The 25,570-nt window shown below is 50.1% G+C and overlaps 1 protein-coding gene and 1 long non-coding RNA gene across 3 annotated transcripts in view; one reads left to right on the forward strand and one right to left on the reverse strand.

Annotated features, from left to right (window-relative positions):
• Positions 1-17,112, reverse strand: part of MFAP3L (microfibrillar associated protein 3 like) — a 47,454-nt gene extending 30,342 nt beyond the window's left edge. The window contains exon 1 of one of the 2 annotated variants that reach the window (XM_018051813.1): positions 16,890-17,112. The gene's annotated coding sequence lies outside the window, so the exon portion shown is untranslated. Of the gene's footprint in view, positions 1-16,404; positions 16,632-16,889 lie in introns of those variants that run through there. The other variant, XM_018051812.1, reaches the window with a different exon arrangement.
• On the forward strand, positions 17,254-19,464 carry LOC102190222. Its single transcript, XR_310197.3, has 3 exons — positions 17,254-17,674; positions 17,799-18,001; positions 19,238-19,464. It is a non-coding gene; the product is annotated as an uncharacterized LOC102190222 (long non-coding RNA).

Genomic DNA, 25,570 nt, shown 5'->3' on the forward strand with positions numbered 1-25,570 from the left:
AGGAATAAAGTAGGAATCATATAAAATAAAACTCATAAATATAATGTTTAGAAAAGGAGAAAGAGAAAGGAACAGTATTAAAAGGTTTTCTGCTCGTGTTAGTCACTCAGTCGTGTCCAACTCTTTGCGACCCCATGGACTGTCGCCCACCAGGCTCTTCTGTCCATGGGATTCTCCAGGCAAGAATACTGGAGTGGGCTGCCATTCCCTTCTCCAGGGATCTTCACCTAAGACTATTGTCAGGCAAGATAAAAACAGGTCTACTGCATGTATCTGTTCACAGAACAAGAATGTTAGGTCTGGAAAACCCTGGGCATCTCTTCTCAAAGGTGTTTTTGTTTTTTTTTTTTTGGTGGGGTTTTCTGCTTGTTTTGGCTTTTTAAAACAAGGTAATCACGATAGTGTGATCACTCACCTAGAGCCAGACATCCTGGAATGTGAAGTCAAGTGGGCCTTAGGGAGCATCACTGTGAACAAAGCTAGTAGAGGTGATGGAATTCCAGTTGAGCTGTTTCAAATCCTGAAAGATGCTGCTGTAAAAGTACTGCACTCAGTATGCCAGCAAATTTGGAAAACTTAGCAGTGGCCACAGGACTGGAAAAGGTCAGTTTTCATTCCAATCCCAAAGAGAGACAATGCCAAAGAATGCTCAAACTACCACACAACTGCACTCATCTCACATGCTAGTAAAGTAATGCTCAAAATTCTCCAAGCCAGGCTTCAGCAATACGTGAACCTTGAACTTCCAGATGTTCAAGCTGGTTTTAGAAAAGGCAGAGGAACCAGAGATCAAACTGCCAACATCCGCTAGATCATGGAAAAAGCAAGAGAGTTCCAGAAAAACATCTATTTCTGCTTTATTGACTATGCCAAAGCCTTTGACTGTGTGGATCACAATAAACTGTGGAAAATTCTTCAAGAGATGGGAAAACCAGACCACCTCACCTGCCTCTTGAGAAACCATTATGCAGGTCAGGAAGCAACAGTTAGAACTGGACATGGAACAACAGACTGGTTCCAAATAGGAAAAGGAGTATGTCAAGGCTGTATATTGTCACCCTGCTTATTTAACTTCGATGCAGAGTACATCATGAGAAACGCTGGAATCAAGATTGCCGGGAGAAATATCAATAACCTGAGATATGCAGATGACACCACCCTTATGGCAGAAAGTGAAGAGGAACTAAAAAGCCTCTTGATGAAAGTGAAAGAGGAGAGTGAAAAAGTTGGCTTAAAGCTCAACATTCAGAAAACTAAGACATGGCATCTGGTCCCATCAATTCATGGGAAATAGATGGGGAAACAGTGGAAACAGTGTCAGAATTTATTTTTGGGGCTCTCAAATCACTGCAGATGGTGATTGCAGCCATGAAATTAAAAGATGCTTACTCCTTGGAAAGAAAGTTATGACCAACCTAGATATCATATTCAAAAGCAGAGATATTACTTTGCCAACAAAGGTCCGTCTAGTCAAGGCTATGGTTTTTCCAGTGGTCATGTATGGATGTGAGAGTTGGACTATGAAGAAAGCTGAGCACCGAAGAATTGATGCTTTTGAACTGTGGTCTTGGAGAAGACTCTTGAGAGTCCCTTGGACTGCAAGGATATCCAACCAGTCCATTCTAAACGAGATCAGTCCTGGGTGTTCATTGGAAGGACTGATGCTGAAGCTGAAACTCCAGTACTTTGGCCACCTCATGCGAAGAGCTGACTCACTGGAAAAGACTGTGATGCTGGGAGGGATTGGGGGCAGGAAGAGAAGGGGACGACAGAGGATGAGATGGCTGGATGGCATCACTGACTTGATGGACATTAGTTTGGGTAAACTCCAGGAGTTGGTGATGGAAAGGGAGGCCTGGTGTGCTGTGATTCATGGGGTCGCAAAGAGTCGGACACGACTGAGCGACTGAACTGAACTGAACTGAAGACAGAGAGAACAAAGAAGGTAACAGACTGCCTGGGACACACAGTTTAGTCGCTTCAAACCAGGATAAAAAGTCATGCCCATATCAGATCTGATATCATATTAAAACCTCTTGGCTCCATAAAGGCAGTTTTTCATTGTTCTGGCAGCTGAGACAGACACTGAGGGCTGTTCTAATCACAAGAGTACCTTTCAGAAGAGTTTATTGATGTTTTGGCCTGTATTTTACATCTTTGAATTCTCATTTAAATGAACAGGCTAAAACAGTTTGGGGCCCAATTAATGAAAGTCCTTACTTGATCAGAGAGATACTTCCTCAGAAATCTGACAGTTCAGGGAATAAACCAACCCTGGAGACTGAATACAAACGGGATGCAACCACTGGCGAGGGGGTACCTTTGTGCTGCCAAACCTGATCTCGAAGCATGGCAGGAGGCAGACAGAAGGTGAGGATGCTGTGTTGGCATTTTTCTCTCAGCTCTGACCCTGTGATGATCAGATTATGTATCAGACTTAAAGCTGGTACAGAAGCACCTTGAGCTGTTTCTCACTTTCTCTTCCTGTCTCTATCACTAGGTGTTTTTCCAGATTCTCCTTCCACTTAGTAAGAAAAAAAAAAAGCAACTGAAACTAAATTACGTCCTTTCAAAACATTCTCCCTATTCTTTGGAGAGTGTATATAGGGAGATTCGATCAAACGTCAGTTTGATGCCTGGGTGGGAAGATCTCCTAGAGAAGGAAATGGTAACCCACTCCAGTATTCTCGCCTGGAGAATCCAATGGACAGAAAAGCCTGGGGGGCAACAGTCCATGGGGTAGCACAGAGTCAGACATGACTTAGCATGCACGCATGCTGCTATAGGGAGAGTCAAATTTTTATTCTAGAGCAATTAATTTTCTCTTACTGGCTAATCTACAGCATAGCTTCAGCTTACCTTCCATCCTTCCTTGTTAATTTCACTGTGAGCCCATTTCTAAGACGCTCATGATGTATTTGGTAAACAAGCTCCTCCGTGCAAAGTGAGACCGGGCAGGAGCTGGGGTGCACCTGGGAGCCTAGACGTCTCCACAGACCAGCACTGCCTTCCCGCCTGGAACAGCAGGCAGAGGCGCCCACGTTCTGGAGTGATGCGTGATGGATGTGCTGATCCTGAGCCCTGCCCACGAGGCTGGTGCTCTGCCTCGATGGAGGGGTAGCCTCCTCCCCCCACAGGCTGCATAAACCAGAGACCAACGTTCTTAACCTGCTTCCTAAGTATGATGTTCAGGCTTGAAGCGATTGTGCACTTAGATTTTCTCAGATTCTGGCACATATGGCAAACAAGGCCGTGGCAGAGAAAGCCCCTTTCTCACCCCAATCTACCTGTACATGGACGACCTCCCACTGGTCAATGGTGACGCCTCGTGTGGACTGGCTGGGGGGGGGGGGTTCCTCCACTGACTGGGGTGCATGGCTGGTTATTTCTTCTCCAAACCCACCATCCTGTGACCACAACAAGCAGGGGTGTGGCTGTGCTATGGAGGGAGGGAGCTGGGAGGTGTCAGTCTGCAGACGAAGGTCCTCCTGCAGGAAATTAAGCGGGACGGAAGACCAGATTGCCAGCTGCTTCTGAGCTCTTTCTTTACATGGACTGCCTTACTGGCTTCCCAAATGGCTCGGTGGTAAAGAATCTGCCTGCAATGCAGGAGACGTGGGTTCGATCCCTGGGTTGGGAAGATCCCTGGAATAGAAAATGGCAACCCACTCCAGCAGTCTTGCTTGGGAAATCCCATGGACAGAGGAGCCTGGTGGGCTACCGTCCATGGGGTAGGGTTGCAAAGGGTCACACACAAGTAAGTACACACACACACACACCTTACTGGTCATCCACGCAGACCCTGCTTTCCTCCAAACTCTACCAATTTCTTAGGAATTCTAGGTATCTGTGTCCATTCTTTACCACAAATCTCAGTTTAAAACATAAACTGCGGTTTCCCTAGGGCTCAGCCGTCGACATATCCTTGCAGGAGAGGCAAGGCACTGCCCAAGAGCCCCTGGGCAAAGAGGCCAGGGCGTGGGCAGGGCCAAGGACTCAGGCCTGCAAGCTGAGTGAGGTTTATGGGACTCTGGTACGTACCTATGATTGCGGAAATGGCATTTCTATTTCACAGAGTCGAAACCATCCCTCACTCCTGGTCTCCCTGGTGTCTGATTAGTGCCATTGAGAGTTACTGCAGAGGCACTGGAGCACCTGGGGAGTCTTCCTTCATCAGAATAAAATCTCATCTATTTGAGAAAATATGCTCATAACTGCAGAGAGCAGTTAGAAAGCTTTTGTTCTCCCTGCCAGCCCCGCTGTCACAAAGTGGTCACGTGAGCGCTCTTAACAGGCTCTCTCTAAGAACCAGATCTTAACAAAGACAGGAGAGATCCTGTAATTCCAACTCTACTAGATTCAACTCTTGTTCACAGCACGAAAACAACATCCCTTATACTCATCCGGCATTTATGATTTACAAGACACACCCGGGGATACTACCTCTCAGAGCCTTGCCACGACCCTATGACATGGGAAGGACCGTGTAGATCTGTCTACACTGACAGCGAAAGAGACCAAGCCCAAGCTGCCCGCCCACACCGGGGAGGCCCCACAGGACCCTGTGACCCTGGCTGGAGCTCCTGTCACCTGGCCAGTGACTGGGGGTTGGATGTCATGGCCAGGGCAAACTGGCTAATGCCACTAACGGCCAAACTGCTGTAACTGCCATTTTCAGATGGCGATTTTTAAATATTTTCATATTTTTTAAGTTATTGTTTTAAAAGTTTGGATATAGAGCAATAATTTCCAAAATGTGACTGAACCAGAATAACCTTCTAGCTGAGTTCAATGCATATATCTTAAGGTCAATCTTCCCTAAAGTTTAAGTGTGTTTCAATGTGACACTGTGGAAAATTATCTTCACAAAAACACCAGAAGAAAGTTGAAAACGTGGATTTAGTGTCTTCCATCACAACAAACTGGAAAATTCTTCCAGAGATGGGAACACCAGACCACGTTACCAGCCTCCTGAGAAACCTGTATGTAGGTCAAGAAGCAACAGTTGGAATCAGACATGGAACAACAGACTGGTTCCAGATTGGGAAAGGAGTTCGTCAAGGCTGTATGTTGTCACCTTGCTTATTTAACTTACATGCAGAGAACATCATGTGAAATGCCAGGCTGGATGAGGCACAAGCTGGAATTAAGATTTCCCAGAGAAATATCAATAGCCTCAGACATGCAGATGACACCACCCTTATGGCAGAAAGTGAAGAAGAACTACAGAGCCTCTTGATGAAGGTGAAAGAGGAGAGTGGAAAAGCTGGCTTAAAACTCAACATTCAAAAAACTAAGATCACAGCATCCAGTTCCATCACTTCATGGCAAATAGATAAGGAAAAAAATGGAAGCAGTGACAGACTTTATTTTTCTGGGTTCCAAAATCACTGCAGATGGTGACTGCAGCCATGAAATTAAAAAATGCTTTTCTTCCTTGGAAGAAAAGCTATGACTAATCTATACAGCATATTAAAAAGCAGAGACATTACTTTGCCAACAAAGGTTTTTCCAGTAATCATGTATGGATGTGAGAATTGGACAATAAAGAAGGCTGAGTGCCGAGGAGCTGAGGCTTCGAACCCTGGTGTTGGAGAAGACTCCTGAGAGTCCCTTGGACTGCAAGGAGATCCAACCAGTCCATCCTAAAGGAGATCAGCCCTGGGTGTTCATTGGAAGGAGTGATGCTGAAGCTGAAACTCCAATATTTTGGCCACCTAATGCAAAGAGCTGACTCATTTGAAAAGACCCTGATGCTGGGAAAGATTGAAGGCAGGAGGAGAAGGGACAACAGAGGATGAGATGGTTAGGCGGCACCACCGACTCAATGGACATGAGTGGGAGCTGGTGAAGGACACAGTAGCCTGGTGTTGCAAAGTCAGACACGACTGAGCAACTGAATAGCAACAGTGCACTCTCTGAAGGAAGCTTTGCCTCTCTCCAGGCTCTAACGGGAGAAGGCCCTGCTAGGCTGAGCACACTCTCCAGGTGTTCCCGATGATTTCTCAGGTGGACAGTTAGATTCCTCTAAGTGATAAAAACAATTAAGACTCAGTCATCTCAATTAATTGGAACTCAAAGTATTTAGGAGGCCCACTATTTATCAGTTTAGTTCATATGCTCTGGGGCTTAAGAAATTTCTTAAGACCAGATCTTTACACTCAAGGCGCTTATATTCTTGGTGATACCGGTATACAGAGCAATACATAATTAAGCACTAAACTGAGTAAATACAGCAGAAATTTAGAGGAAGGCCAGCTGGAAAGGTCCCAAGAATGGTCACTGGGGTTAGCCGGGACTTGAAGGGCAAGAAAAGGAGACAGGAAGAGTTTTCCAGCAGGAGCAATGGCTTGGTTTAGCCTGGAGGGCATGGCCCACCCATTAAAAACAAAAATCTTCCTCACAGTACATTTTAGCAGGACTCAGGCAGCAAGAACCAAGTTATTGGAAAAGACTCTGATACTGGGGAAGATTGACGGTAGGAGGAGAAGCAGACACAGAGGATGAGATGGTTGGATGGCATCACAACTCAACTGACATGAGTTTGAGCAATTCCCCGAGAAAGTGAAGGACAGGGATCCTGGCAAGCTGCAGTCCATGGGGTCACAGAGTCGGACACCACTAGCCACTGAACCAGCACCAACAACATGCAATGCATTTGCTGTGTGTGCTCATCTTGAGAATGCCAGCGAATCCGGGCACTCCTTCAGTCCAGGGCTTCTTAGGCGCAATGATAACAGAGGATTTCAGGACAGAGATCTATTACTCCAGTGGAGGAAGAGGAGATAGCCAGAACCCAGAGAAAGGAAGAGATGGATCCGCTACAGAGGCAGAAGGGTCAAGCCTACCAGAAGTCCTGGGGTCAGACGTACAGGGGGAAAAGCCCAGTCCCCAGTAGAGCAAAGGATTAGTAATATTCAAGCATTTTCTGGAAATTAATTTCAAGTTCCTCAAAATCATTTTAAAATGGATTTCAAAAGCCAGGTTATCTTGGGATGTCTAATGAGAGCTAGACTCACTCAGAGACCAACATCTAGGGCTGTCCAAACCCTGAAGGACAAAAAACTTCCTTCCACCCAGTCCAGGAATAGAAATCTATAGGATGAAACTAACAACAGCATCTGAGAAGCGAGAAAGCTCCACAGCTGCTGGAAGTTTAAGCCATTTCACGGCCATCCTGGGGTGTGCAGACCCAGAGTGAAGACCTGGGTGAAGCTTGGAGCCAAACCCTATGGCCGTCTTCACTCCAATGCCTTCTCCTGCCGAGGGCCACAGAAAGCGGGCTCTTTACCTTTAAGAAAGCACAGGGCCTATATACCTAACTACCCCTTTAGAGTGGACACAGGAGTCAGTGGGCCAACGTGGATGGCCCCCACTGCTACAAATATCGCAGAGCTCCTGGCACATCCAAGAAAGTAGGGGGAAAGTGCTAATCAAAGGGGAGAAACACTTAAATCAGGCACAGCCCTGGACACAGCAGCCACGTGGGCAGGAGGGAGAAGAGGCATCACAACTCCTGCAGGGCTGGAGCACCTGTCAGCTGTGTGACGACCCCTTCCAGAGGGACTGAGGGCTGAGAGACTGTCCACCACACATGTTTAACCAGAGAGATGGAAGCGGAGGGCGGGGCGGGGAGGTGGGGGCAGGAAAGCCCAGGTTAGTGTTAGCTGCTCAGTCATGTCTCTTTGTGACCCTGTGGACTGTAGCCCACCAGGCTCCTCTGTAAAGGGACAGGCGTGGAAATAATCATGTCCCGTCTTGTACAGGAGACTTACTGCTTTAAGGAACCCCAGTCTGCCACCTCCAGCTCTGTCAATGGGTACCGACCCCAATTCATTGATTTTTTTTTTTTTTATTAAGGAGCAAACGATTCCCTTACACTCTTCCTCAAACCATCAACCACCTCAAATCCTCAGTGGAAGGAAAGGGTTGGGCCGCTATTTAAATATCTGCCCAGCAAGCTTCCTCTTTCCCACTGATGACAAAGAAGCAACTTCAGCCCAGGGTCTAACAGAGCACAGTGCGCACTCGTTTCGGTCGTGTCCAACGCTCTGCGACCCAGCGGGCGGCAGCCTGCCAGACTCTGTCCATGGGATTCTCCAGGCAAGCATACTGGAGTGGGTTGGCATTTCCTTTTCCCAGTTTCTAAAAGAGTCACCTTCTAAATCCAGAATTAGGAATTCTACCCACACTGATTTCCTTTCAGTCTCCCTGGCAAGCACCAGACTTCTGACCAGAAGCTGGATAATCGGTTCAGTTCAGTACAGTCACTCAGTCCTGTCTGAATCTTTGCAATCCTATGGACCACAGCACGTCAGGCCTCCCTGTCCATCAACCAACTCCCAGAGTTTACTCAAACTCATGTCCACTGAGTCCATAATGCTATCCAACCATCTCATCCTTTGTCGTCCCCTTCTCTTCCCACCTTCAATCTTTCCCAGCATCAGGGTCTTTTCCAATGAGTCACTTCTTCACATCAGGTGGCCAAAGTATTGGAGTTTCAGCTTCAGCATCAGTCCTGCCAATGAATATTCAGGACTGATTTCCTTTAGGATGGACTGGTTGGATCTCCTTGCTGTCCACGGGACTCTCAAGAGTCTTTTCCAACACTACAGTTCAAAAGTATCATTTTTTCAGCTCTCAGCTTTCTTTATAGTCCAACTCTCACATCCATACACAGCTACTGGAAAAACCATAGCTTTGACTAGATGGACCTTTGTTGGCAAAGTAATGTCTCTGCTTTTTAAAATGCTGTCTAGGTTGGTCATAACTTTTCTTCCAAGGAGTAAGTGTCTTTTAATTTCATGGCTGCAATCACCATCTGTGGTGATTTTGGAGCTCCCAAAAATAAAGTCTGTCACTGTTTCCAGTGTTTCCCCATCTATTTGCCATGAAGTGATGGGACTGGATGCCATGATTTAAGTTTTCTCAGTGTTGAGGTTTAAGCCAACTTTTTCACTCTCTGCTTTCACTTTCATCAAGAGGCTCTTTAGTTCCTCTTCACTTTCTGCCATAAGGGTGGTGTCATCTGCATATCTGAGGTTATTGATATTTCTCCCAGAAATCTTGATTCCAGCTTGTGCTTCATCCAGTCCAGCTTTTCTCATGATGTACTCTGCATATAAGTGAAATAAGCAGGGTGACAATATCCAGCCTTGACGTACTCCTTTCCCAATTTGGAACCAGTCTGTTGTTCCCTGTCCAGTTCTAACTGTTGTTTCTTGACCTGCATACAGATTTCTCAGGAGGCAGGTCAGGTGGTCTGGTATTCCCATCTCTTTCAGAATTTTCCATAGTTTGTTGTGATCCACACAGTCAAAGGCTTTGGTGTAGTCAATAAAGCAGAAGTAGATTTTTCTCTGGAATTTTCTTGCTTTTTCGATGATCCAGCGGATGTTGGCAATCTGATCTCTGGTTCCTCTGCCTTTTCTAAATCCAGCTTGAACATCTGGAAGTTCACTGTTCACATACTGTTGAAGCCTGGCTTGGAGAATTTTGAACATTACTTTGCTAGCATGTGAGATGAATGTAATTGTGCAGGAGTTTGAGCATTCTTTGGCAGTGGAATGAAAACTGACCAACCAAGCTGGATAATCACCAGAGAATTAATCCCTTCTTTCTTTCTGCCTCGCCTGGCTTAGGAAGTCTGTGCCCTGCAGCAATGCAGTTCTGACTACAGCCCTGGGGCTTCCCTGGTGGCTCAGATGGTAAACAATCTGCTTATAATGCAGGAGACCAGGGTTCCATCCCTGGAGAAGGGAATGGCAACCCACTCCAGTATTCTTGCCTGGAGATTCCCAGGGACAGAGGAGCCTGGTGGGCTCCAGTCCATGCGGTTGTGAAGAGCGGGGCATGACGGAGCGACACTGACTAACCCGGGCTTTCCTGCTCCGCCCCCATCAGCTTCAGTTCCCTCTGGTTAGGCCGGTCTCGCAGCCCACGGTCCCTCTAGAAGCGGCCGCCACACACCTGACAGACGCGCCTCCTCTCCCCTCCTCGCCCCTGCAGCTGTCGCAGGCAGGGCTCTGCCTGGTTTAGTGCTAACTCCTGACTAGCACTGCCCACGGATCCCGTCCTGCCGGCCCGCCTGCAGTCCACACACCGAGGGGCTGCTGAAGTGGGCTGACTCTGAGAGATCCGATTGAGACGTTCTCCAGCTCCTCACCCTGCCACCAGTATAAAACTGAAGTCCATGGCAGGACTCACTCCATTCGGACTCCTGCCCGCCAGCCTCTAGAGCCTCATTCCAGAGCTCTCTCAGCACCCCTGTCCTCTAGACATGCTGCCTTCCATAGTCTCACACACCTGGAGCCCTCTACTCAGCCCTCAAGTCTTGGTTCAAAGCCAACCAGGACTTTCCAGATTGCCCCAGACACTCCTCTACTCACTAAGCTTCACCCAGAACCTCACAGTTTCACTGTGATCGTCTTTGTGCACAGCTGTCCTTCCCCTTGATTATAAGCTCTCAGGTTATCAATATCTGCTGAAATGAATCAGTGAATGGATGAGACAGGCTTATCTGAAGGCAGAGATTTGGGGACACTGGTGTGTGGGTGACTGGTATGCTCATGGAGAAAGGGATCACCCAGAAGGAACACAATGGACCTCATGATGAGAGGAGTAAGGTTAGAAACCAGGAAAGGAAAGATAAACCCTTAGAGAACGGCAAACCTGTATCCCAGAGCCTAAGGGAGAGGAGCTTCAAGACGGAACGGCTTATACTGAGCTTGTCCTGTACAGTGTAAAATAATAGTTATTGCATTTTCATACTCAATTAAGGAAGTCTAGGTATAAACCTTACAAAGTTATGCAGACGGAAGCTAAACTGTAGATTCACAGCTGTGTTTTCATTGAGGTAAGTTTTGATCACGTCTCAGTGCTGTTCCTAGGATTGGATTTTCTCAGCACAGGGCTTCCTTTACCATGTTGTTGGAAAAACCTGTTCTCCCTTACTAATCTTTCTACATGTAGTTCCGTTTCAGCTTGGAGCTACTCTTGTCACACCTAAGGTAGCAGATTTCTTCAGATCTGATTTTCCAGACACACAGAGATGTAAACTTACCCCAACTACAGGTTTTTACAGGACTGATATTAAGCCCTTGTACGTAAAAGAGACTGGAAAGAATGCTCGGATTTCTTAACATTTAAACCCATAAGTTAGGGTGCCTGGTATGGTAACTGTCACTTGCCCCCCAGCAAACACGGAGCCTACAGCAAACGCTGCTGATGGGGGTGGCAGTTTCTCAGTTGAGTCCCTGTGAGCCCATGACATGACAGACAGCTCCCGCCCACTGGTCAGAGTTGGCCCAGTGACCTGGCATCGCCTCAAGGTAGCACGTTCAACCTGACTTGCCCACAGACTCGCCCCGTGTTCACGTCTGCTGTGCTCCGTGCATATTCAGCAGAGCAGCTGTCTGTTAGGAGGACAGTGACAGGAAACTCAGTCTGGCGCTCTGTGACAGACTAGAGGGTTGGAGCGGGGAGGGGAGGGAGGCTCAGGAGGGAGTGGATGTATTAATATGTATCATTACGGCTGATTTGCATTGTTGTAAGCAGAGACACAACACTGTAAAAATTAAATAACAAAATAAGCTACAAGGATATACTGTAAAATACGGGAACACAATCAAATTTCACAATAACTACAGATGGAAGTACAACCTTAAAAAAAGGTGTGAATCACTGTACTGTATACCTGTAATTTATATAAGAGTGTACAACTATACTTTAATTAAAAAAAAAGACAAGGAACAGAAACAAAATAGCCAAAATGTGACCACTCCACTGCTTTACTATCTCCGCTCTTCCTGTACTGATGAACTGAGAATGCAAGTTTTCTTAAGCTCTTTTTAAAAATTAGTTCTTTGGCTGCACAGGGTCTTAGCTGCAGCCCATGGCATCTTCCATCTTCTGTGCTGCAATCGGGATCTTTAGTCAGAGCATGTGGACTCTCAGCTGTGACGTGTGGGATCTAGTTCCCTGGACAAGAGAGTGAAGCTAAGGCCCTCCCACGTCGGGAGCAAGGAGTCTCAGCCACTGGCCCACCATGGAAGTCCTGTCTTAAGCTGTTAATTTCACACATGCAGACGAAGGTCATTTCAGATTAAAGAGGAGAACTGAGTTATACGACACACTGGTTCCAGATTCCCCACTGCCACGGACCACCTCAGGGTACACACCCTTTGTCAAACTGCCTGGTGAATCCTGGGGTTTAGGGAGATAAAACAGCAGCAGTTTGTCTATCACAGGCTCTTGTTTAAAAGTCCTTAGGTGATGTTCCATTATTTATCAAGAATATGATGAAATCCAAACTCCTCTGCCCCAGCTCCCAATCCCATCACACCAGACCTTTCCTTGTGTACGGTCGGATGACCTTTCTCAGGCTCCCTCCTAAGGCTGCAGCTGCTAAGTCGCTTCAGTCGTGTCCGACTCTCTGTGACCCCATAGACAGCAGCCCACCAGGCTCCCCCATCCCTGGGATTCTCTAGGCAAGAATACTGGAGTGGGCTGCCATTTCCTTCTCCAATGTATGAAAGTGAAAAGTGAAAGTGAAGTCACTCAGTCCGACTCTTAGCGACCCCATGGACTGCAGCCCATCAGGCTCCTCTATCCATGGGATTTTCCAGGCAAGAGTACTGGAGTGGGGTGCCATTGACACCAAGTCACAAACCTAGTGACTTAGAACACACCTCTGTTATCTTTCGATCCTGCAGGTGAAAAGTTCCACATGGGTCAGGATGGGCTAAGCAAGGAATTGGCAGGGGGGTGGGGGAGGGACATCCGTGTCCTCACCTTCACCAGCTTCCACAGGCTGTCCTGCCCCCGCCTCCCTCCCCATTCCCTGACTCTTCCATTTCCAAGGGCAGCAATGGCCTGCGAGTCTTCCTCACATGCATCTGACACTGACTGGGCTTCCCTGGTGGCTCAGCAGTAAAGAATCTGCTCGAAATGCAGGAGATATAGGAGACTCAGGTTCGATCCCTGGGTTGGGAAGATGCCTGGAGAAGCGAATGGCAACCCACTTCAGTATTCTTGCCTGGGAAATCCCATGGACAGATGAGCCTGGTGGGCTCCAGTCCACAGTGAATCGTGTTCGACTCTTTGCAACCCTGTGGACTGTAGCCCATCAGGCTCCTCTGTCCATGGGATTCTCCAGGCAAGAATACTGGAGTGGGTTGCCATTTCCTTCTTCAGGGGATCTTCCTGACCCAGGATTGAACCGGGTCTCCTGCATTGCAGGCAGACGCTTTACCCTCTGAGCCACCAGGTCCATGGGGTCACAAAAAAGTTGAACGTGACTGAGCACGCACACACACACACACTCTGCTTCTCTCTTCCACTTGTAAGCCCGCTTGTGATGACGTGAGGCCCACTGGATAACTCAGAACAATCTCTCCATCTCCAGACCCTCCATCTAATCACATCTGCAAAGTCCAGAAGTGGACATCTTGGGCAGGGAGCGAGGGCATTATTAGCTTAACTACCATCATGGTGGTCCGTCCGGAGAGCCCACTTCCTGTCAGAAGACGCCTATCCAATTCCTCAGGCATTCCTATTATTATCACTATTATCATGAGGCCCCCTCCCCTCCCACCCCAAGGGCCTTCTTGCAGGTTTTCCGTTCGTTCCTGGTACAGATGCCTCTTGGGCGGCACTTACCTTGTTATTTGTGCTCAAGCCTGTCTCTCTGACTAGATTGTGAATCACCGTGTCTTACTCATTTCTGCAGCCTTAGGGGCTTGACTATAAAGATGGTGGGGAGGAAAAATGAATGTGATGTTTTAATGAGTAAAGACCTCAGGCACAGGCAAGACCAATAAACACACAGGGCTTCTGTGCTGAGTATAACTTAGAAACTAGTTCTGACAGCTTTTCTCTGGTCCTTATCACATCATCAACCAAGCCCTTTAATCCTGTAACCATTCCAGGGAGGTTTTTCAGCGAACTTAAAATCAACCATTTGCATCTAAGGCTGTTTCTAACTTTATAATTTTATTCATTTATTTTTTGGCTGTGGTGGGTCTTCATGCTGCACAAGCTTTTCTGTAGTTGCAGCGAACAGGCTTCTCATTGCAGAGGTTTCTCGTGTTGCAAAGCACAGGCTCTAGGGCACATGGGTTTCAGCAGTTGTGGAGCACAGGCTCAGTTGCCGCATGGCACATGTGATTCTCCCAGATCAGGGATCGAACCGTGTCTCCTGCATTGGCAAGCAGACTGTTTACCAGTGAGCTACCAGGGAAACCCTTTTCTAACTTTTCTGTGATTTGCCATAGATCACAAAGTGCTGTCAAATGTCCTGAGCTTGGCTAGAAAAGGGCGAGCCACACACCAAATGCTTGGTTAGATGCTGCATTGGGGAATTATTACCTGCACTATTTCTGCCCCAGGAGAAGGAAATGGCAACCCACTCCAGTATTCTTGCCTGAGAAATCCCATGGACAGAGGAGGAGCCTGGTGAACTACAGTCCACAGGGTCACAAAGAGTCGGACACGAGTTAGTGACTGGGCGCATGCACTACTTCTGAATTCTAAGAAATGATTCTTGACCACAGCTGACTACTGTGCTGTGGGTTAAAAGCAACTTCGCCACAGTAACTATTTGGTATTAGGAAGCAGTCTGAGAACATGAGTCCCATCATACCAGATAAGCTTTACATGTATGTAGTATACACAGGAGATTTTGAACTGGATGCACTTCTACAGAAAGGGGAAGCACATTTTCTCAATATTTGACTTGGTTCTTTCTCAAACTTCTAAAATTTTCTATAAATACATTAAGAAAAATGTTTAGGAGCAATGAACACCACCAACCAAACTTTTTGACTAAAATGAAGAATTGCAGGTCTAATTTTCAGAAAGAGTCAGCATGTTGCTGTTCTTGTTGTCTGGACACGTGCAACCTGTTTTCCCATTCTTCCCATTCCATTCCATGAAGCAAGCAATTCGATGTCAACTTGCTATGGAGTCAAATGCTCTTGTTATTAAACCTCAGTCACCTACAGGCAGGGCACACAGCCCACATGGGGAAATGGTTTAGAGCATTTGGAATGAGAGCTGGCACCATCTCACCCACGAACAAACATTAAAAGCTATTCACAACCCAATGAAAAGCAAACATACCTCAAAAGTCTATTAGAGTCTATAAAGAGCACAAAGCAGATGTTTTGTAACACGCTTAATAAATAAAACAACTGTATCCACTAAGTGGTGCTTTTGGACACCAGCTTGAGAATTAGAACTAACCATTCCCCGCTGGAATAAGGATTGTTTCCCTTGCTCCCGAAATCCAGTAATCATAAGGGTGGTAATGGTGCTAAATGTTTCAAGAACCAGCAAAAACTGTGGTGGGATCTACAAACTGCATTTGTCATGAAAGTTATAAGCCCAGTAGAACTGCATTGTTCTAACTTACTCCTTTCTGAAAACATTTTTTTTTCCATCTTCCATTTCATCCTGAACAATTTTACTATGTTCAGCATAGTAGCAACTGAGAAAAAATGTTTCATTTAGAAGCAAAAGTGAGAAAACTTCATCAAAAAAACACTGCGCTTCTGCCACACGGTATTTCAAAATTCTTATACATACAAAATACCGTACAATAAAGATGGTTACAGTAACCCAACTTCTGAAAAACAATGACAATTCAACCATAACAGATTCTTTTCTACACCGTGAGCAGATAATGCACCTACAAACATTTTTTTTTCCTTTTTGCTAGTTTTCTTTATAACTCTTGCAGGCTCAAGTTTTTTTTTTTGGACGGGAAGGCGGGTTAATGGTCGAGCTTAAAATAAATCGGCTTTGCAATTACTCTGTTTGTTAAGCCGATGAAGCACGTTTTCCCATTCCACGCCATGAAGCAATTCGATGTCAACTTGCTATGGAGTCAAATGCGACAAACTCCGGGAGCTCCAGCGGAGGCGGCGGCTCCCTGAGCACATAGCTCCCCGCTTTCCTGCGGCACCAGGATGCGCCGCCAGCACTCGGGGCCTGCGGGGCCCAGGACAGTGCACACTCCTCATCCCGGTCACTAAGGTCCGGTGACCCGGGCGGCCCGGAATCGGCGAAGGCCCCGCCGTGGCTTGACGTCCCCTTTCCTCCGAGACCTGCCGGCTCCTCGGCTGCGCGCGGTGCACACCGTGCTCCTCGCCGTGGGAGGGCTAAGACACGAGCCTGGGACGCGGTGTCCCCAAACCGCTGCTCTGGGATCCCGTAACATCTTGCGACCCTGGAGCCCACTGCGGGGACACGGGCGCCTCCCAGAGCGCAGCCCCAGCCGCGGGCTCCTCCAGCCCCAGCGCCCCAAAGTTGCGCGGCCGCGACCGGGGCGACTCGGCCACCACGCGGTGCAGGGCTCCCCACCGCCCGCGCCCCACCCGCCGGCGCCCAGCTAACCCGGCTAACCTGACGCCGCCTCGCCACTCCGGCGGCTGCCATGCGCTCCTCGCCATGGCCAGCCCGGGAGCCGCGCCGTGCCGACGCCCGCAGCCTCTCGGCGGCTGTCCCTGCCCCCGCGCCGGCTGATGTGCGGGCTGCGGAGCCTCCCGGAGCCCAGCCTCCCCGAGCAGAGCAGAGCAGAGACGAGTGGCCGGGCGGAGCATGCCCAGTGCGCGCGCCGCGGCGCCGCCGGGTCTTCGCTGCAGCGCGGCGGGGCGGGGCGAGCGGCGGGGCTGGGGGCGGTGGGCCGGCCCGCGGGGGAGGGACCAGGGCCGGGAGGTGGGGCGCGGCCCCTCGGTCCTAGCGGCCCCGCGGCGGGACCCCGCGCCCGGCTGTCCCCAGCCAGCGCCCGCTCCGTGCGGCCTTGGCAGTGCCGGGGGAGTCCCGGGCTCCCGCCCTCAAGGCTGGGGACCCGCTCTGGACTCGCGACGCTGCACCGCTCCCGCACCTACCCTTGCAGGGACCCAGTGCGGCCGCGAGGAGCCGCAGGAGCGGGACGTCAATCGGCGGCTTCTGAGCCGGCCCTCGGGATTCTAGAGCTCCTTCTAGACTACTTGTAGTTTCCAAGTTTTCTCTAGTGACCACTGCGGGACTTTTTCAGTAAGAAAAGACATTTTCCAAGGCTCCTGCAGAAGTTGAGCGGCCCGGCCTCGCTCTGCAAGCGAGCCTCTTTGCAGACCCGCCGGACCCCGCGGTGCGGGGACCCGGACCCGGCTCTTTCTATGGCCGCCCCCACCGCGGCGGCCACGCCCAGACACGCCCACACCAGCTCCCGGGTCCCGCCCCCAGGGCTGCGGCGAAAACCCGGCGCGGCGGACTCATCGCGGCGCCGCGGGGGCCGACGTTCGCCGGGCTGGAGCCCCACGAGGGCAGGCTGACCCTGCTCGGCTCTCCCCACGCCGCTCTCTCCCCCTCCTCTGTGAGCCTCGCGGGCGAGCGTGCCGACCCCCGCCGCCGGCCCGGCCGCACAAGCGGGTCAGGACCCGACTGAGCATGCTCGCCCGCTCGCCGCCGCGTCTGGACGCAGCCGGGCCTCTGGGTCGGGCCGCGCAGGGGCGGCGCAGGTGCGCGGTCCGGGCGCAGGTGCGCGGGAAGCGGCCGAGTCGGGCGTGGAGGGGGTCTGGCTCACGAGCGAGTGGACCTAGAAACCCTATTTTAACATTACTTTCAGGAGCTCAGGAACTTTCAGCTGTTTTCTTCTTTCAGGAAGCCTGAACGCTTCATTCCCGTCTCCAGGGTAGGAAGCATCTTTGACAACCGCACGAGGACACGACATTGTCACCTGGTTTTTCAAACCTTAAGGCTTTGTCCTCACTCTCAGGTCATTTTGCAATATGATAGTCCTCTTTGTCTTCAAACAGGTCTTCCTCTGAGACCCCACACTCTCCAGGGCCCTGCAGGACTGCGCTCGGCCACCTTGGACGAACTTGAAGTGGGCGTGGGGAACTTCTTGGGTCAAGGTCACCGAGGAGAGGGCGGAAATGGAGAGCTTCCAGCAAGGAGAGTCTGCAGGCTGGAGAGGCGTCAACTAAAGACCCCAGAGAGATGCCTTCAGATCAGTGGGGTGAGGCCTGTTTCCCGTCTGGGGTGGGTTGCGGGGAGCGCAGGCCCTCCAGATTCTACGCTATGGTGGGATCCCCTACGTGGGGCGGCATCACTTTCCCCTCGTCTGGTCCCAGGGCAGCGCCAGCGTGCTGGGGGACACCACCTGTCGTGGAAGGTCACACAGGCAAAGAACTTCCTGGGAAGCTTACTCTGGTTCTTCTCAGAGCCCTGCCTTGTGCTGGGGTCCCCGCCTCTCTCTCTCCCGTCAATGTCCCTGACTCCTGAGCCCTGCTCTTGAGCTTGCCCAGGCCCCTTGGCGGTCCTCAGTGCGAAGAGTCTAGCCTGGGAGAGGATGGGTGAGAATTTGCACCCGGCCTGTCCCCAGCAAAACTGATGAACTGTGGTTGCCCCTCAGCCACATGTCCTAGCTCAGTGACCGGTACGCTTCTTCTCGGCTGTACACCCTTACAGACGTCTTCCCGGAGTCCCTCATCCACTTTCCCCTGTTGTCTAGCTAGTTGCTGGCCCACTCACCTGCCGGTAGACGTCGCTGGGGCAGACCCACCACCTGCCCCACCCTCTTCAGTCACATGATCTTGGCCATCAACCCGAGTAATGACGTTCTAGAAGGATACTCCCTTAGTGATCTCTTCAATCCATCCTGTCTCCACACACTCTTCTTTCTAAGCAAACTGTATTTCAATATGTCTGCTAAAAATTCTTACATGGCTTCCCAGTGCCTTCAGGATAAAGTCTGAGTTTAAGCATGAACTGGCCCCCAGCTCCCTCTCTGAATTAGCATGTCCCCCATCCCAGTGACTTACCATGCAAAGTCACACCTCTGTGTTCCTGTAGCTTTCCTGTGCCTCCTTTCGTCTTGCTCACCCCTTTGCAGACTTACTTCTTCAACACCCAGTGCAGGTTGGATGTTCTCTGACTTTCTCAGGGCTTCCTTGTGGGCACCTTGCCTGTTCCATATGCTTTGTCTCCATCTGACACACCTGACCTTGATTTATTTTCCTTCATCTCCACTGAACCCAGGCAGCATGGCTGTGCAAGCTCCTGTGGACACTCTGTCCTCATTAAGACTATGCTTAATAAGTGAATGATAAATTTATGCACCTCTATAATATTTCAACTTCATTAATTTAAAAAATTCTTTTCCAGATTCCACATTGTGTTTAGTTGCATTGAGCAGCTTCAGCTGCATGCAACAAATTCTGGTACAAATATTTTCTAATTTTCCTTGTTGCAGCTTCTTGGTCTTGTATGTGCTCCGTTGACTGTGGCACCAGAGACTGTGGCCCACCAGGCTCCTCTGTCCATGGGATTTCCTAGGGAAGAATACTGGAGCGGGCTGCTATTTCCTCCTCCAGGCGATCGTCCCAACCCAGGGATGGGACCTGCATCTTCTGCACTGGCAGGCAGATTCTTTGCCGCTGTGACACCCGTGAAGCCCGTAAATAAAGCTCCTTAAATACACTCATCATTTAAAAGTGGACATTTAATTTCCAAATACATGGGGATTTTAAAGTATCTTTAATGTTAACTTCTCCTTTAAATGCTTTCTTCTCTGTAATCACCCTCTGTGTTTTCTTCAGTCTTCTAATTTTATTGAGGCTTTTGATGATTAAGTCAAAGATCTCTCCTTGTCACATTGCACTTGAAAGCATGTGAGTTATTTTCAAGTATCTTTTGACATTGATTTCTAACATAACTCCACAGTGATAGAACAGATTCTGTATGATTTCAATACCTTTAGCCCGTGAAATTTTTGCACCTGGTTTTACGTCTCTGGATGTGTTCCAGTGTCTCCTAGTTTACAGTCTATGGGAACTTGAATAGAATTTGTATTATACTGTTGTGTGAAAATTGCATAAATCTTTATTATATTGAATTGGTTCATGGTACTTTTCAGGTCTACTGTATCCTTCTGCTTTTCTATATTTTCATTCTTAATTTTTGAGATTTTTATATTGAAACTCCAACTAAAAATCTTAATTTTTCTACTTAAAAATAACTGTAATATATGGTGGAACTATATGTGACTTTGTTCTGTTTTCTCAGCCTCCTGGAAATGTGTTGTCATACGCTCATAATTTTAAAAAAATGAGAGTAGAAAAATAATGCTGCAAAAATATCCTTTCTGAGAATTGTAAGGGAAAATACTAGGACAAAGTTACATCATATGCAATTTGCTGAATGGCTGTGCTCCTCCGAGTGATGTCAGTGAGACCTCAGATCTGACCTTTGGCCCAGTGGATTTTCTTCAGCTTCAGAGGTCAGGGCGTGTCCGCTGAGCCAGTCTCAGGTCCTTGTTTATCAGTCTGTGGCTGCAGAGTTCCGCGTGGTATTGCTCATTAATCCGCAAACTCCTTTGTCCTCTCTCCTCGTTTCCTTCTACAGCGTAGTCGTAGCCTTCTAATTACAGGTTACTCTTAGGATAGATTGTGTGTTTTTTTCCTGTTGAGAGTGTGGCACCAGGGAGGGCAGATTAACCGTTTAGAAGGAACGTACTTTTTTGCGTCTCTCCTGGATCTCGTCGCTTACCTGGCAGGACCAGCGCTTGGAGCTGACTGTGGCGGGACTGGCCCCCTGCTTCAGATTAGCTGGGGCTGGTTGGCATGCCCAGACCTCCTGGGCAGAGTGCCTCAGAGCCGGCAAGTCCAACAGGCCGTCCAGGTGACCCCTGGGTTCATTTGAGAAACACAGTTGTACGTCATATGGGTAAAAGAAAAACACTGACTCCCAGCACTTCAGTTGCCCCTGAGTGGTCTTCTCAGATGGAGAGCTGCGTGTGGGCGGGAAGCGTGCCCGGTCAGCTGTCTCAGAAGTGTTACCGTGTGTATGCTTGTTGATCAACCAGGGCTTGTGTTGGGGAGTCTGGGGTCCTCGCCAGCACAAGATAAGGCAGCTGCTTGCTCCTCTGTGTGCTTTACTTGGTGGCTGTTAGGCCACGTGTGAGTCCCCAGCACTCGCGTCCTCAGGGAAGCCCCCCTTGAAGGGGGTTGGGGGCTGTGGGTGCTCTGACCCGACCCCTTCCCGGAAGAGTCTGGGAGGTGCAGCGTGACTCTCATTAGGCGGTGTCCTTGTTCCTGGGAGCCTGAGCAGGCATGGGGCGGGTGGGGGAAGCCTGAGTCAGTGTTGGGAAGCATCCCCTTCCTTGTTCCGGATGGAGACGGAGCACTGATGCTGGTCCTCTGAGGGGTGTGTGCACGTGTGTGGTCGGACCAGCCAGCCGGACACCGGCAGGGCAAGGGGCTGCCTGTGGCTCTCGCAGGACTGGTGACCCCGCTGGGGCTCACACCCTCTCCAGCTGCCCTCTGAGGCCATGGCAAAGCCCTGGTCGCCTTCCAGCTGAGCCTGCTGCCCCCAGATTTCATTCCGGACTGTGACTCGGGTTAGGGACGTGGCTTATGGGCAGGAGAGGGATGAATCCAGGAGTCGCCTCCGTGTGCAGGGTCTTCCCCAGAGGAGAGGTGTTGGTGCAGGAAGGTCGGGGAGGGCATCTCTCTGCAGAGCGCCTGCCTGGGAGGTGGGTGGCGGTGGGGGCTTTCTAAAACTGGACTTCAGAGCCGTGTTTCCCGTGGATTCTGAGAAAGTGATCTCTTGTGTGTAGCCTTTGTTCTGGTCTTTGAGTTTACAGTCACCTCTGGAAGGAGGAAGGGAAGACATCCCCTTCCCCACCGTGGGTCAAAGTTGAGTGACCCGTGTAATGAAACTGACAACCATGTCGCTGATCGGCAAGTGAGAAACAGAGACGCAGAGAGGTGCCCCGGGAGCTCCAGTCGGGAGACCCTGTGCCCCCGTCGAGTGCCGCTCTGCCCTGGACTTTGCCTAGAGGGCCACCTGCACCCTGCAGACCTGGGTGGGAGGGACCGTGGACCCTGCACCTGAGAACTCCAAGGGGAAGCGAGAGAGTCGGGGTGTGGTTTTTGTGCTGGTGATTTCCACGCTTCACTCACTTTTCAGCAATTATGTGCTAGAACTAAGAAGGAAGGGGCTTCCCAGGTGGTGCTAGTGGTAAAGAACTCCCCTGCCGATGCGGGAGACATAAGAGGCTCCAATTAGATCCCTGGGTTGGGAAGAACCCCTGGAGGAGGGCATGGCAACCCACTCCTGTATTCCTGCCTGGAGAATCCCATGGACAGGGGAAGCTGGTGGGCTCCAGTCCATGGGAGCCCAGAGAGTTGGACACGGCTGAAGCGACTAAGCACACACAGGAGGGAAGGAAAGGAATTCTGTCCTCTGTTATCTTGTGGGTGCTTATGATAAAGAGTGGCTCCAGCTGGGACGAAGGCTGAGGGGAGCCCCAGGGTGCAGCTGAACCTGGTGGGCAGCGGCCCAGGTGGATGGCAGGGGAGAGGAGCCTGGTGAGGAGGAACAAAGGGAGTGGGGAGAATAGGTGTTGGCCCTGCAAAAGGCGGAAAGCGCTGGTCTAGGAGAGCTGAAGGACTGGGAGGCCCAGAGGCCCTGCTTTCCATGGGTACTGGCTTCCTCTTGGGCCTTTCCCTCTGCCAGGTTCCGGTCAAGGGAGCTGGCAGTCCAGGTCTTGCCGGGGGCGGCAAGGGTGGGTGGTGGGGGTTGGGGGGGTCAGGTTCTGCAGCCAGCAGCATGGGGGCATTGGACAGCTACACAGGGATTATCACCACAGTGATGGGATGCGGCTGAACTTACTTCTGATGCTGGTACCACTGTAACTTGAGCCTTGTCAAGGAAATAAAGTTTCCCAATAGACTGAAACTCCTTCCCCATCACAGGAGACACACCCAAGTGTGCCAGGCTTCACTGTGATCCCTGCCCCGTCTCCCTAACAAGAGCAGTGTCTACCATTGCTACAGGAACAATTGTGGGGTGTGTTCTCCATGGTGGGCAAGTGTGCTCGTGAATCATTCTTCACTGCTTGCAGCCATGCAGGGGTTGACCCAGCCGAATCATCCGACCCAACACAGAAGAGTCTCCTCCTGGCGGGACCACACCCGAGTTTCAGGCAGACACAAACTCTGCACCTTCTCTTCAGCAGGCGTTTCAATCTCATCGCATATAGATTCTGGCATGTAAGCCAGGCCAATAAATTTTGCTGAATAACATACTGGAATTGGTGTTAGAACTACATGTTGGAGGATCTTGGAGGCAGGCATGTAAAAATACAAAATCTGTCATTCAGTTGGTTAGTGGGAAACGCCATCCAGGCTTTGGGCTCCGTCTCTGTCATGTTGATTTGGCTTTTCTCTCTGGTGAAGTGTTTTAGATCTGTTACCAGTGTGTTTCTCCCTTATTTGGGGCAGCTGGCAAAAAGGCAGAGCTGCAAATAAATCCTGGATGAGTGTGGGACTGAATTCATGTAAATTTTTGCAAAAGACTACTAAATCGCTGGTTTTGCAGCATCATGGTTCAAGGGCCCTCTATTGTGATAGATAAGCATTTCCGCTATTAATTTCAATGAACCTTTCCTTTTGCTTTAATAGGAATCCTACAATGTCTTGGAATCAGCCCTTCCTTGGGGAATGTTGTGACTGTGCGTATGAAGTGATGAATGCGCCAGTTTGCTTGTGTTGAATGGAAATGACGGGCTGTAGGATCAGGGAGAGAGGCAGTCAGAAATTGCTGACACACCCAGTGACACTGGCTGGTGATGTCCCGAGCCATCAGAGTGGAGCTAGGAGAGTGCTCTGCAAGGCTGGGTCCACGTGGCTGACTTCAGTGGTTTACAAGTCCATGTGTCTGTGCTTGGCCTGTAGTGCTAACGACTGCAAATGGACTGAGCTAACCAGCCGGTCTTCAGGAACCTCTGGCTGGTACATGAATATGGCATTTAATTATGTTAAAAGCCCACTGTCGCTTATTCCCCGTAAGAGACAGAGGAGATGATGGCCTGTCATCTGCTGGCCTCTTATGGATGTGTAATTCACCTGCCACTGGGCCCGCGGTCCTCTGGCGCCAGAGAAGTGGGAGAGCCAGGCGGCTCTGAAGCTGTCCTGAGCCTCAGACTAGCCCGGCTGCAGCCTGGAGTCGTTTCCGTGGGCAGGGTCAACATCTGCCTTCCAGCCTGCGGGGCTTTGGCTCTGAAGGTCCGGTCTGGTCTTCTGTCTCTCGTTTTCGTGTGTATTGACTCTCACCCCTCTCATTCTCCTTGAGGGTGTCACTTCTTTCCTTTCGTCCTGTTGTGGGATGACTCCTGAGAAGACTTACGGAAAAGGAGGAGCCACATCAGTGCTGAGACCCCGGGGATGGGGGGAGGCCAGGCTGCAGCCCCCAACGGCGGTCTCCCTGGCCTCTCATCCAGGACAGCTCCCAAGACTGCGTGCAGGGCGTGCTGAATTGATTCATCTCTAATGAGATTCTGGCTCAGGTTTCCCTTGAATAGTAGTTGTTACCTAACTTGGAGGATTCAGAATGTGACCTGACAGGCCAGTCAAGAGCATTGAATTATACAATTCAAGCCCTGCCAGCTTTCAGACCCCCTGGAAATAAACCTTTGTCGGGGTGTGCGATCTGCTGTGTTGGATTGTCAGGAAACGGTTAGGATCGGGGGACTGCGGCCCCAGCTTCACCGAAAGCCCTCCCGTTGCTGGGTCTGCCTGGGCCTCACCTCCTCTGGGAGTAGCCTGTGTCTACGTGGGCCTCTGGTGCAGGGCCTGGGGGCCAGGAGGCTGAAGGGCGAAAGCTCAGGGTGATGGGCACCTACTGGGGGGCACCTCAGGGTTGGGGGTGATGGAGGAAGGTCGTGGTCTTTTGCCTTCAGCACCCCACCCTTCCACCCCCTACGGTGGCACCCGCTGGAGGCCGGCGTTGGCGCTGGCTGACCTTCCCGCTACCCTCCTGTCACCTCTGCCCGCCCCTCCCCCAGCACAGCTGGTCCCCTGCTGCTTTCTGGGACTGGACTTTGGAACCCTGACCCAGCCCTATGGAAGATTCTGGCATCCTCTAAGTCCCCCTGGGGTTTCCTCTAGCCCCTCAGAGCCAGCAGCCTGTCTGAGCTGCAGTTGGACCTACAGTCACGGTAAGAACCACGGCTCCTCGAGGGTTTAGAGGTAGAGAGACAGGAAACAGGAGTTTAGGAGGGGATGTGTGTCTGAACGTCATGTTCTTGTCAGTGGAGTATGATGTTTTTAGGGACTCTGTATGTCTAATATCTATAAGCGCATGTTTATACTTTTAGAGGGAGAATATTTTTCGTTTGCTGCACCAGGAGTCAAGCTACATCCTCCTAAACACCTGGGCTTCCCTGGTGGCTCAGCGGTAAATAATCCACCTGCAATGCAGGAGACATGAAAGATGCAGGTTTGACCCCTCAGCTGGGAAGATCCCCTGGAGAAGGAATTGGCAAACCACTCCAGTGTTCTTGCCTGGAGAATCCCATGGGCAGAGGAGCCTGGCAGGCTACAGTCCATGAGGTCGCAAACAGTCAGGGCAATGATATATGGCATCACGACAATTTGCTCTTAATGTCAGCACAAGAAATTAGTCACAGAACTTGTGACTTTTAGAAAGGATTAGATGCAATATTTTGGGCCAGTGAAAGTAATACTGCACATAAGTGGGGAAATAGAGTCTAATGTATGCATTTTAATTTATTACAAAATAA

Source organism: Capra hircus, chromosome 8, assembly GCF_001704415.2.
Source record: "Capra hircus breed San Clemente chromosome 8, ASM170441v1, whole genome shotgun sequence".
In the NCBI taxonomy this organism is placed as follows: Eukaryota; Metazoa; Chordata; class Mammalia; order Artiodactyla; family Bovidae; genus Capra; species Capra hircus.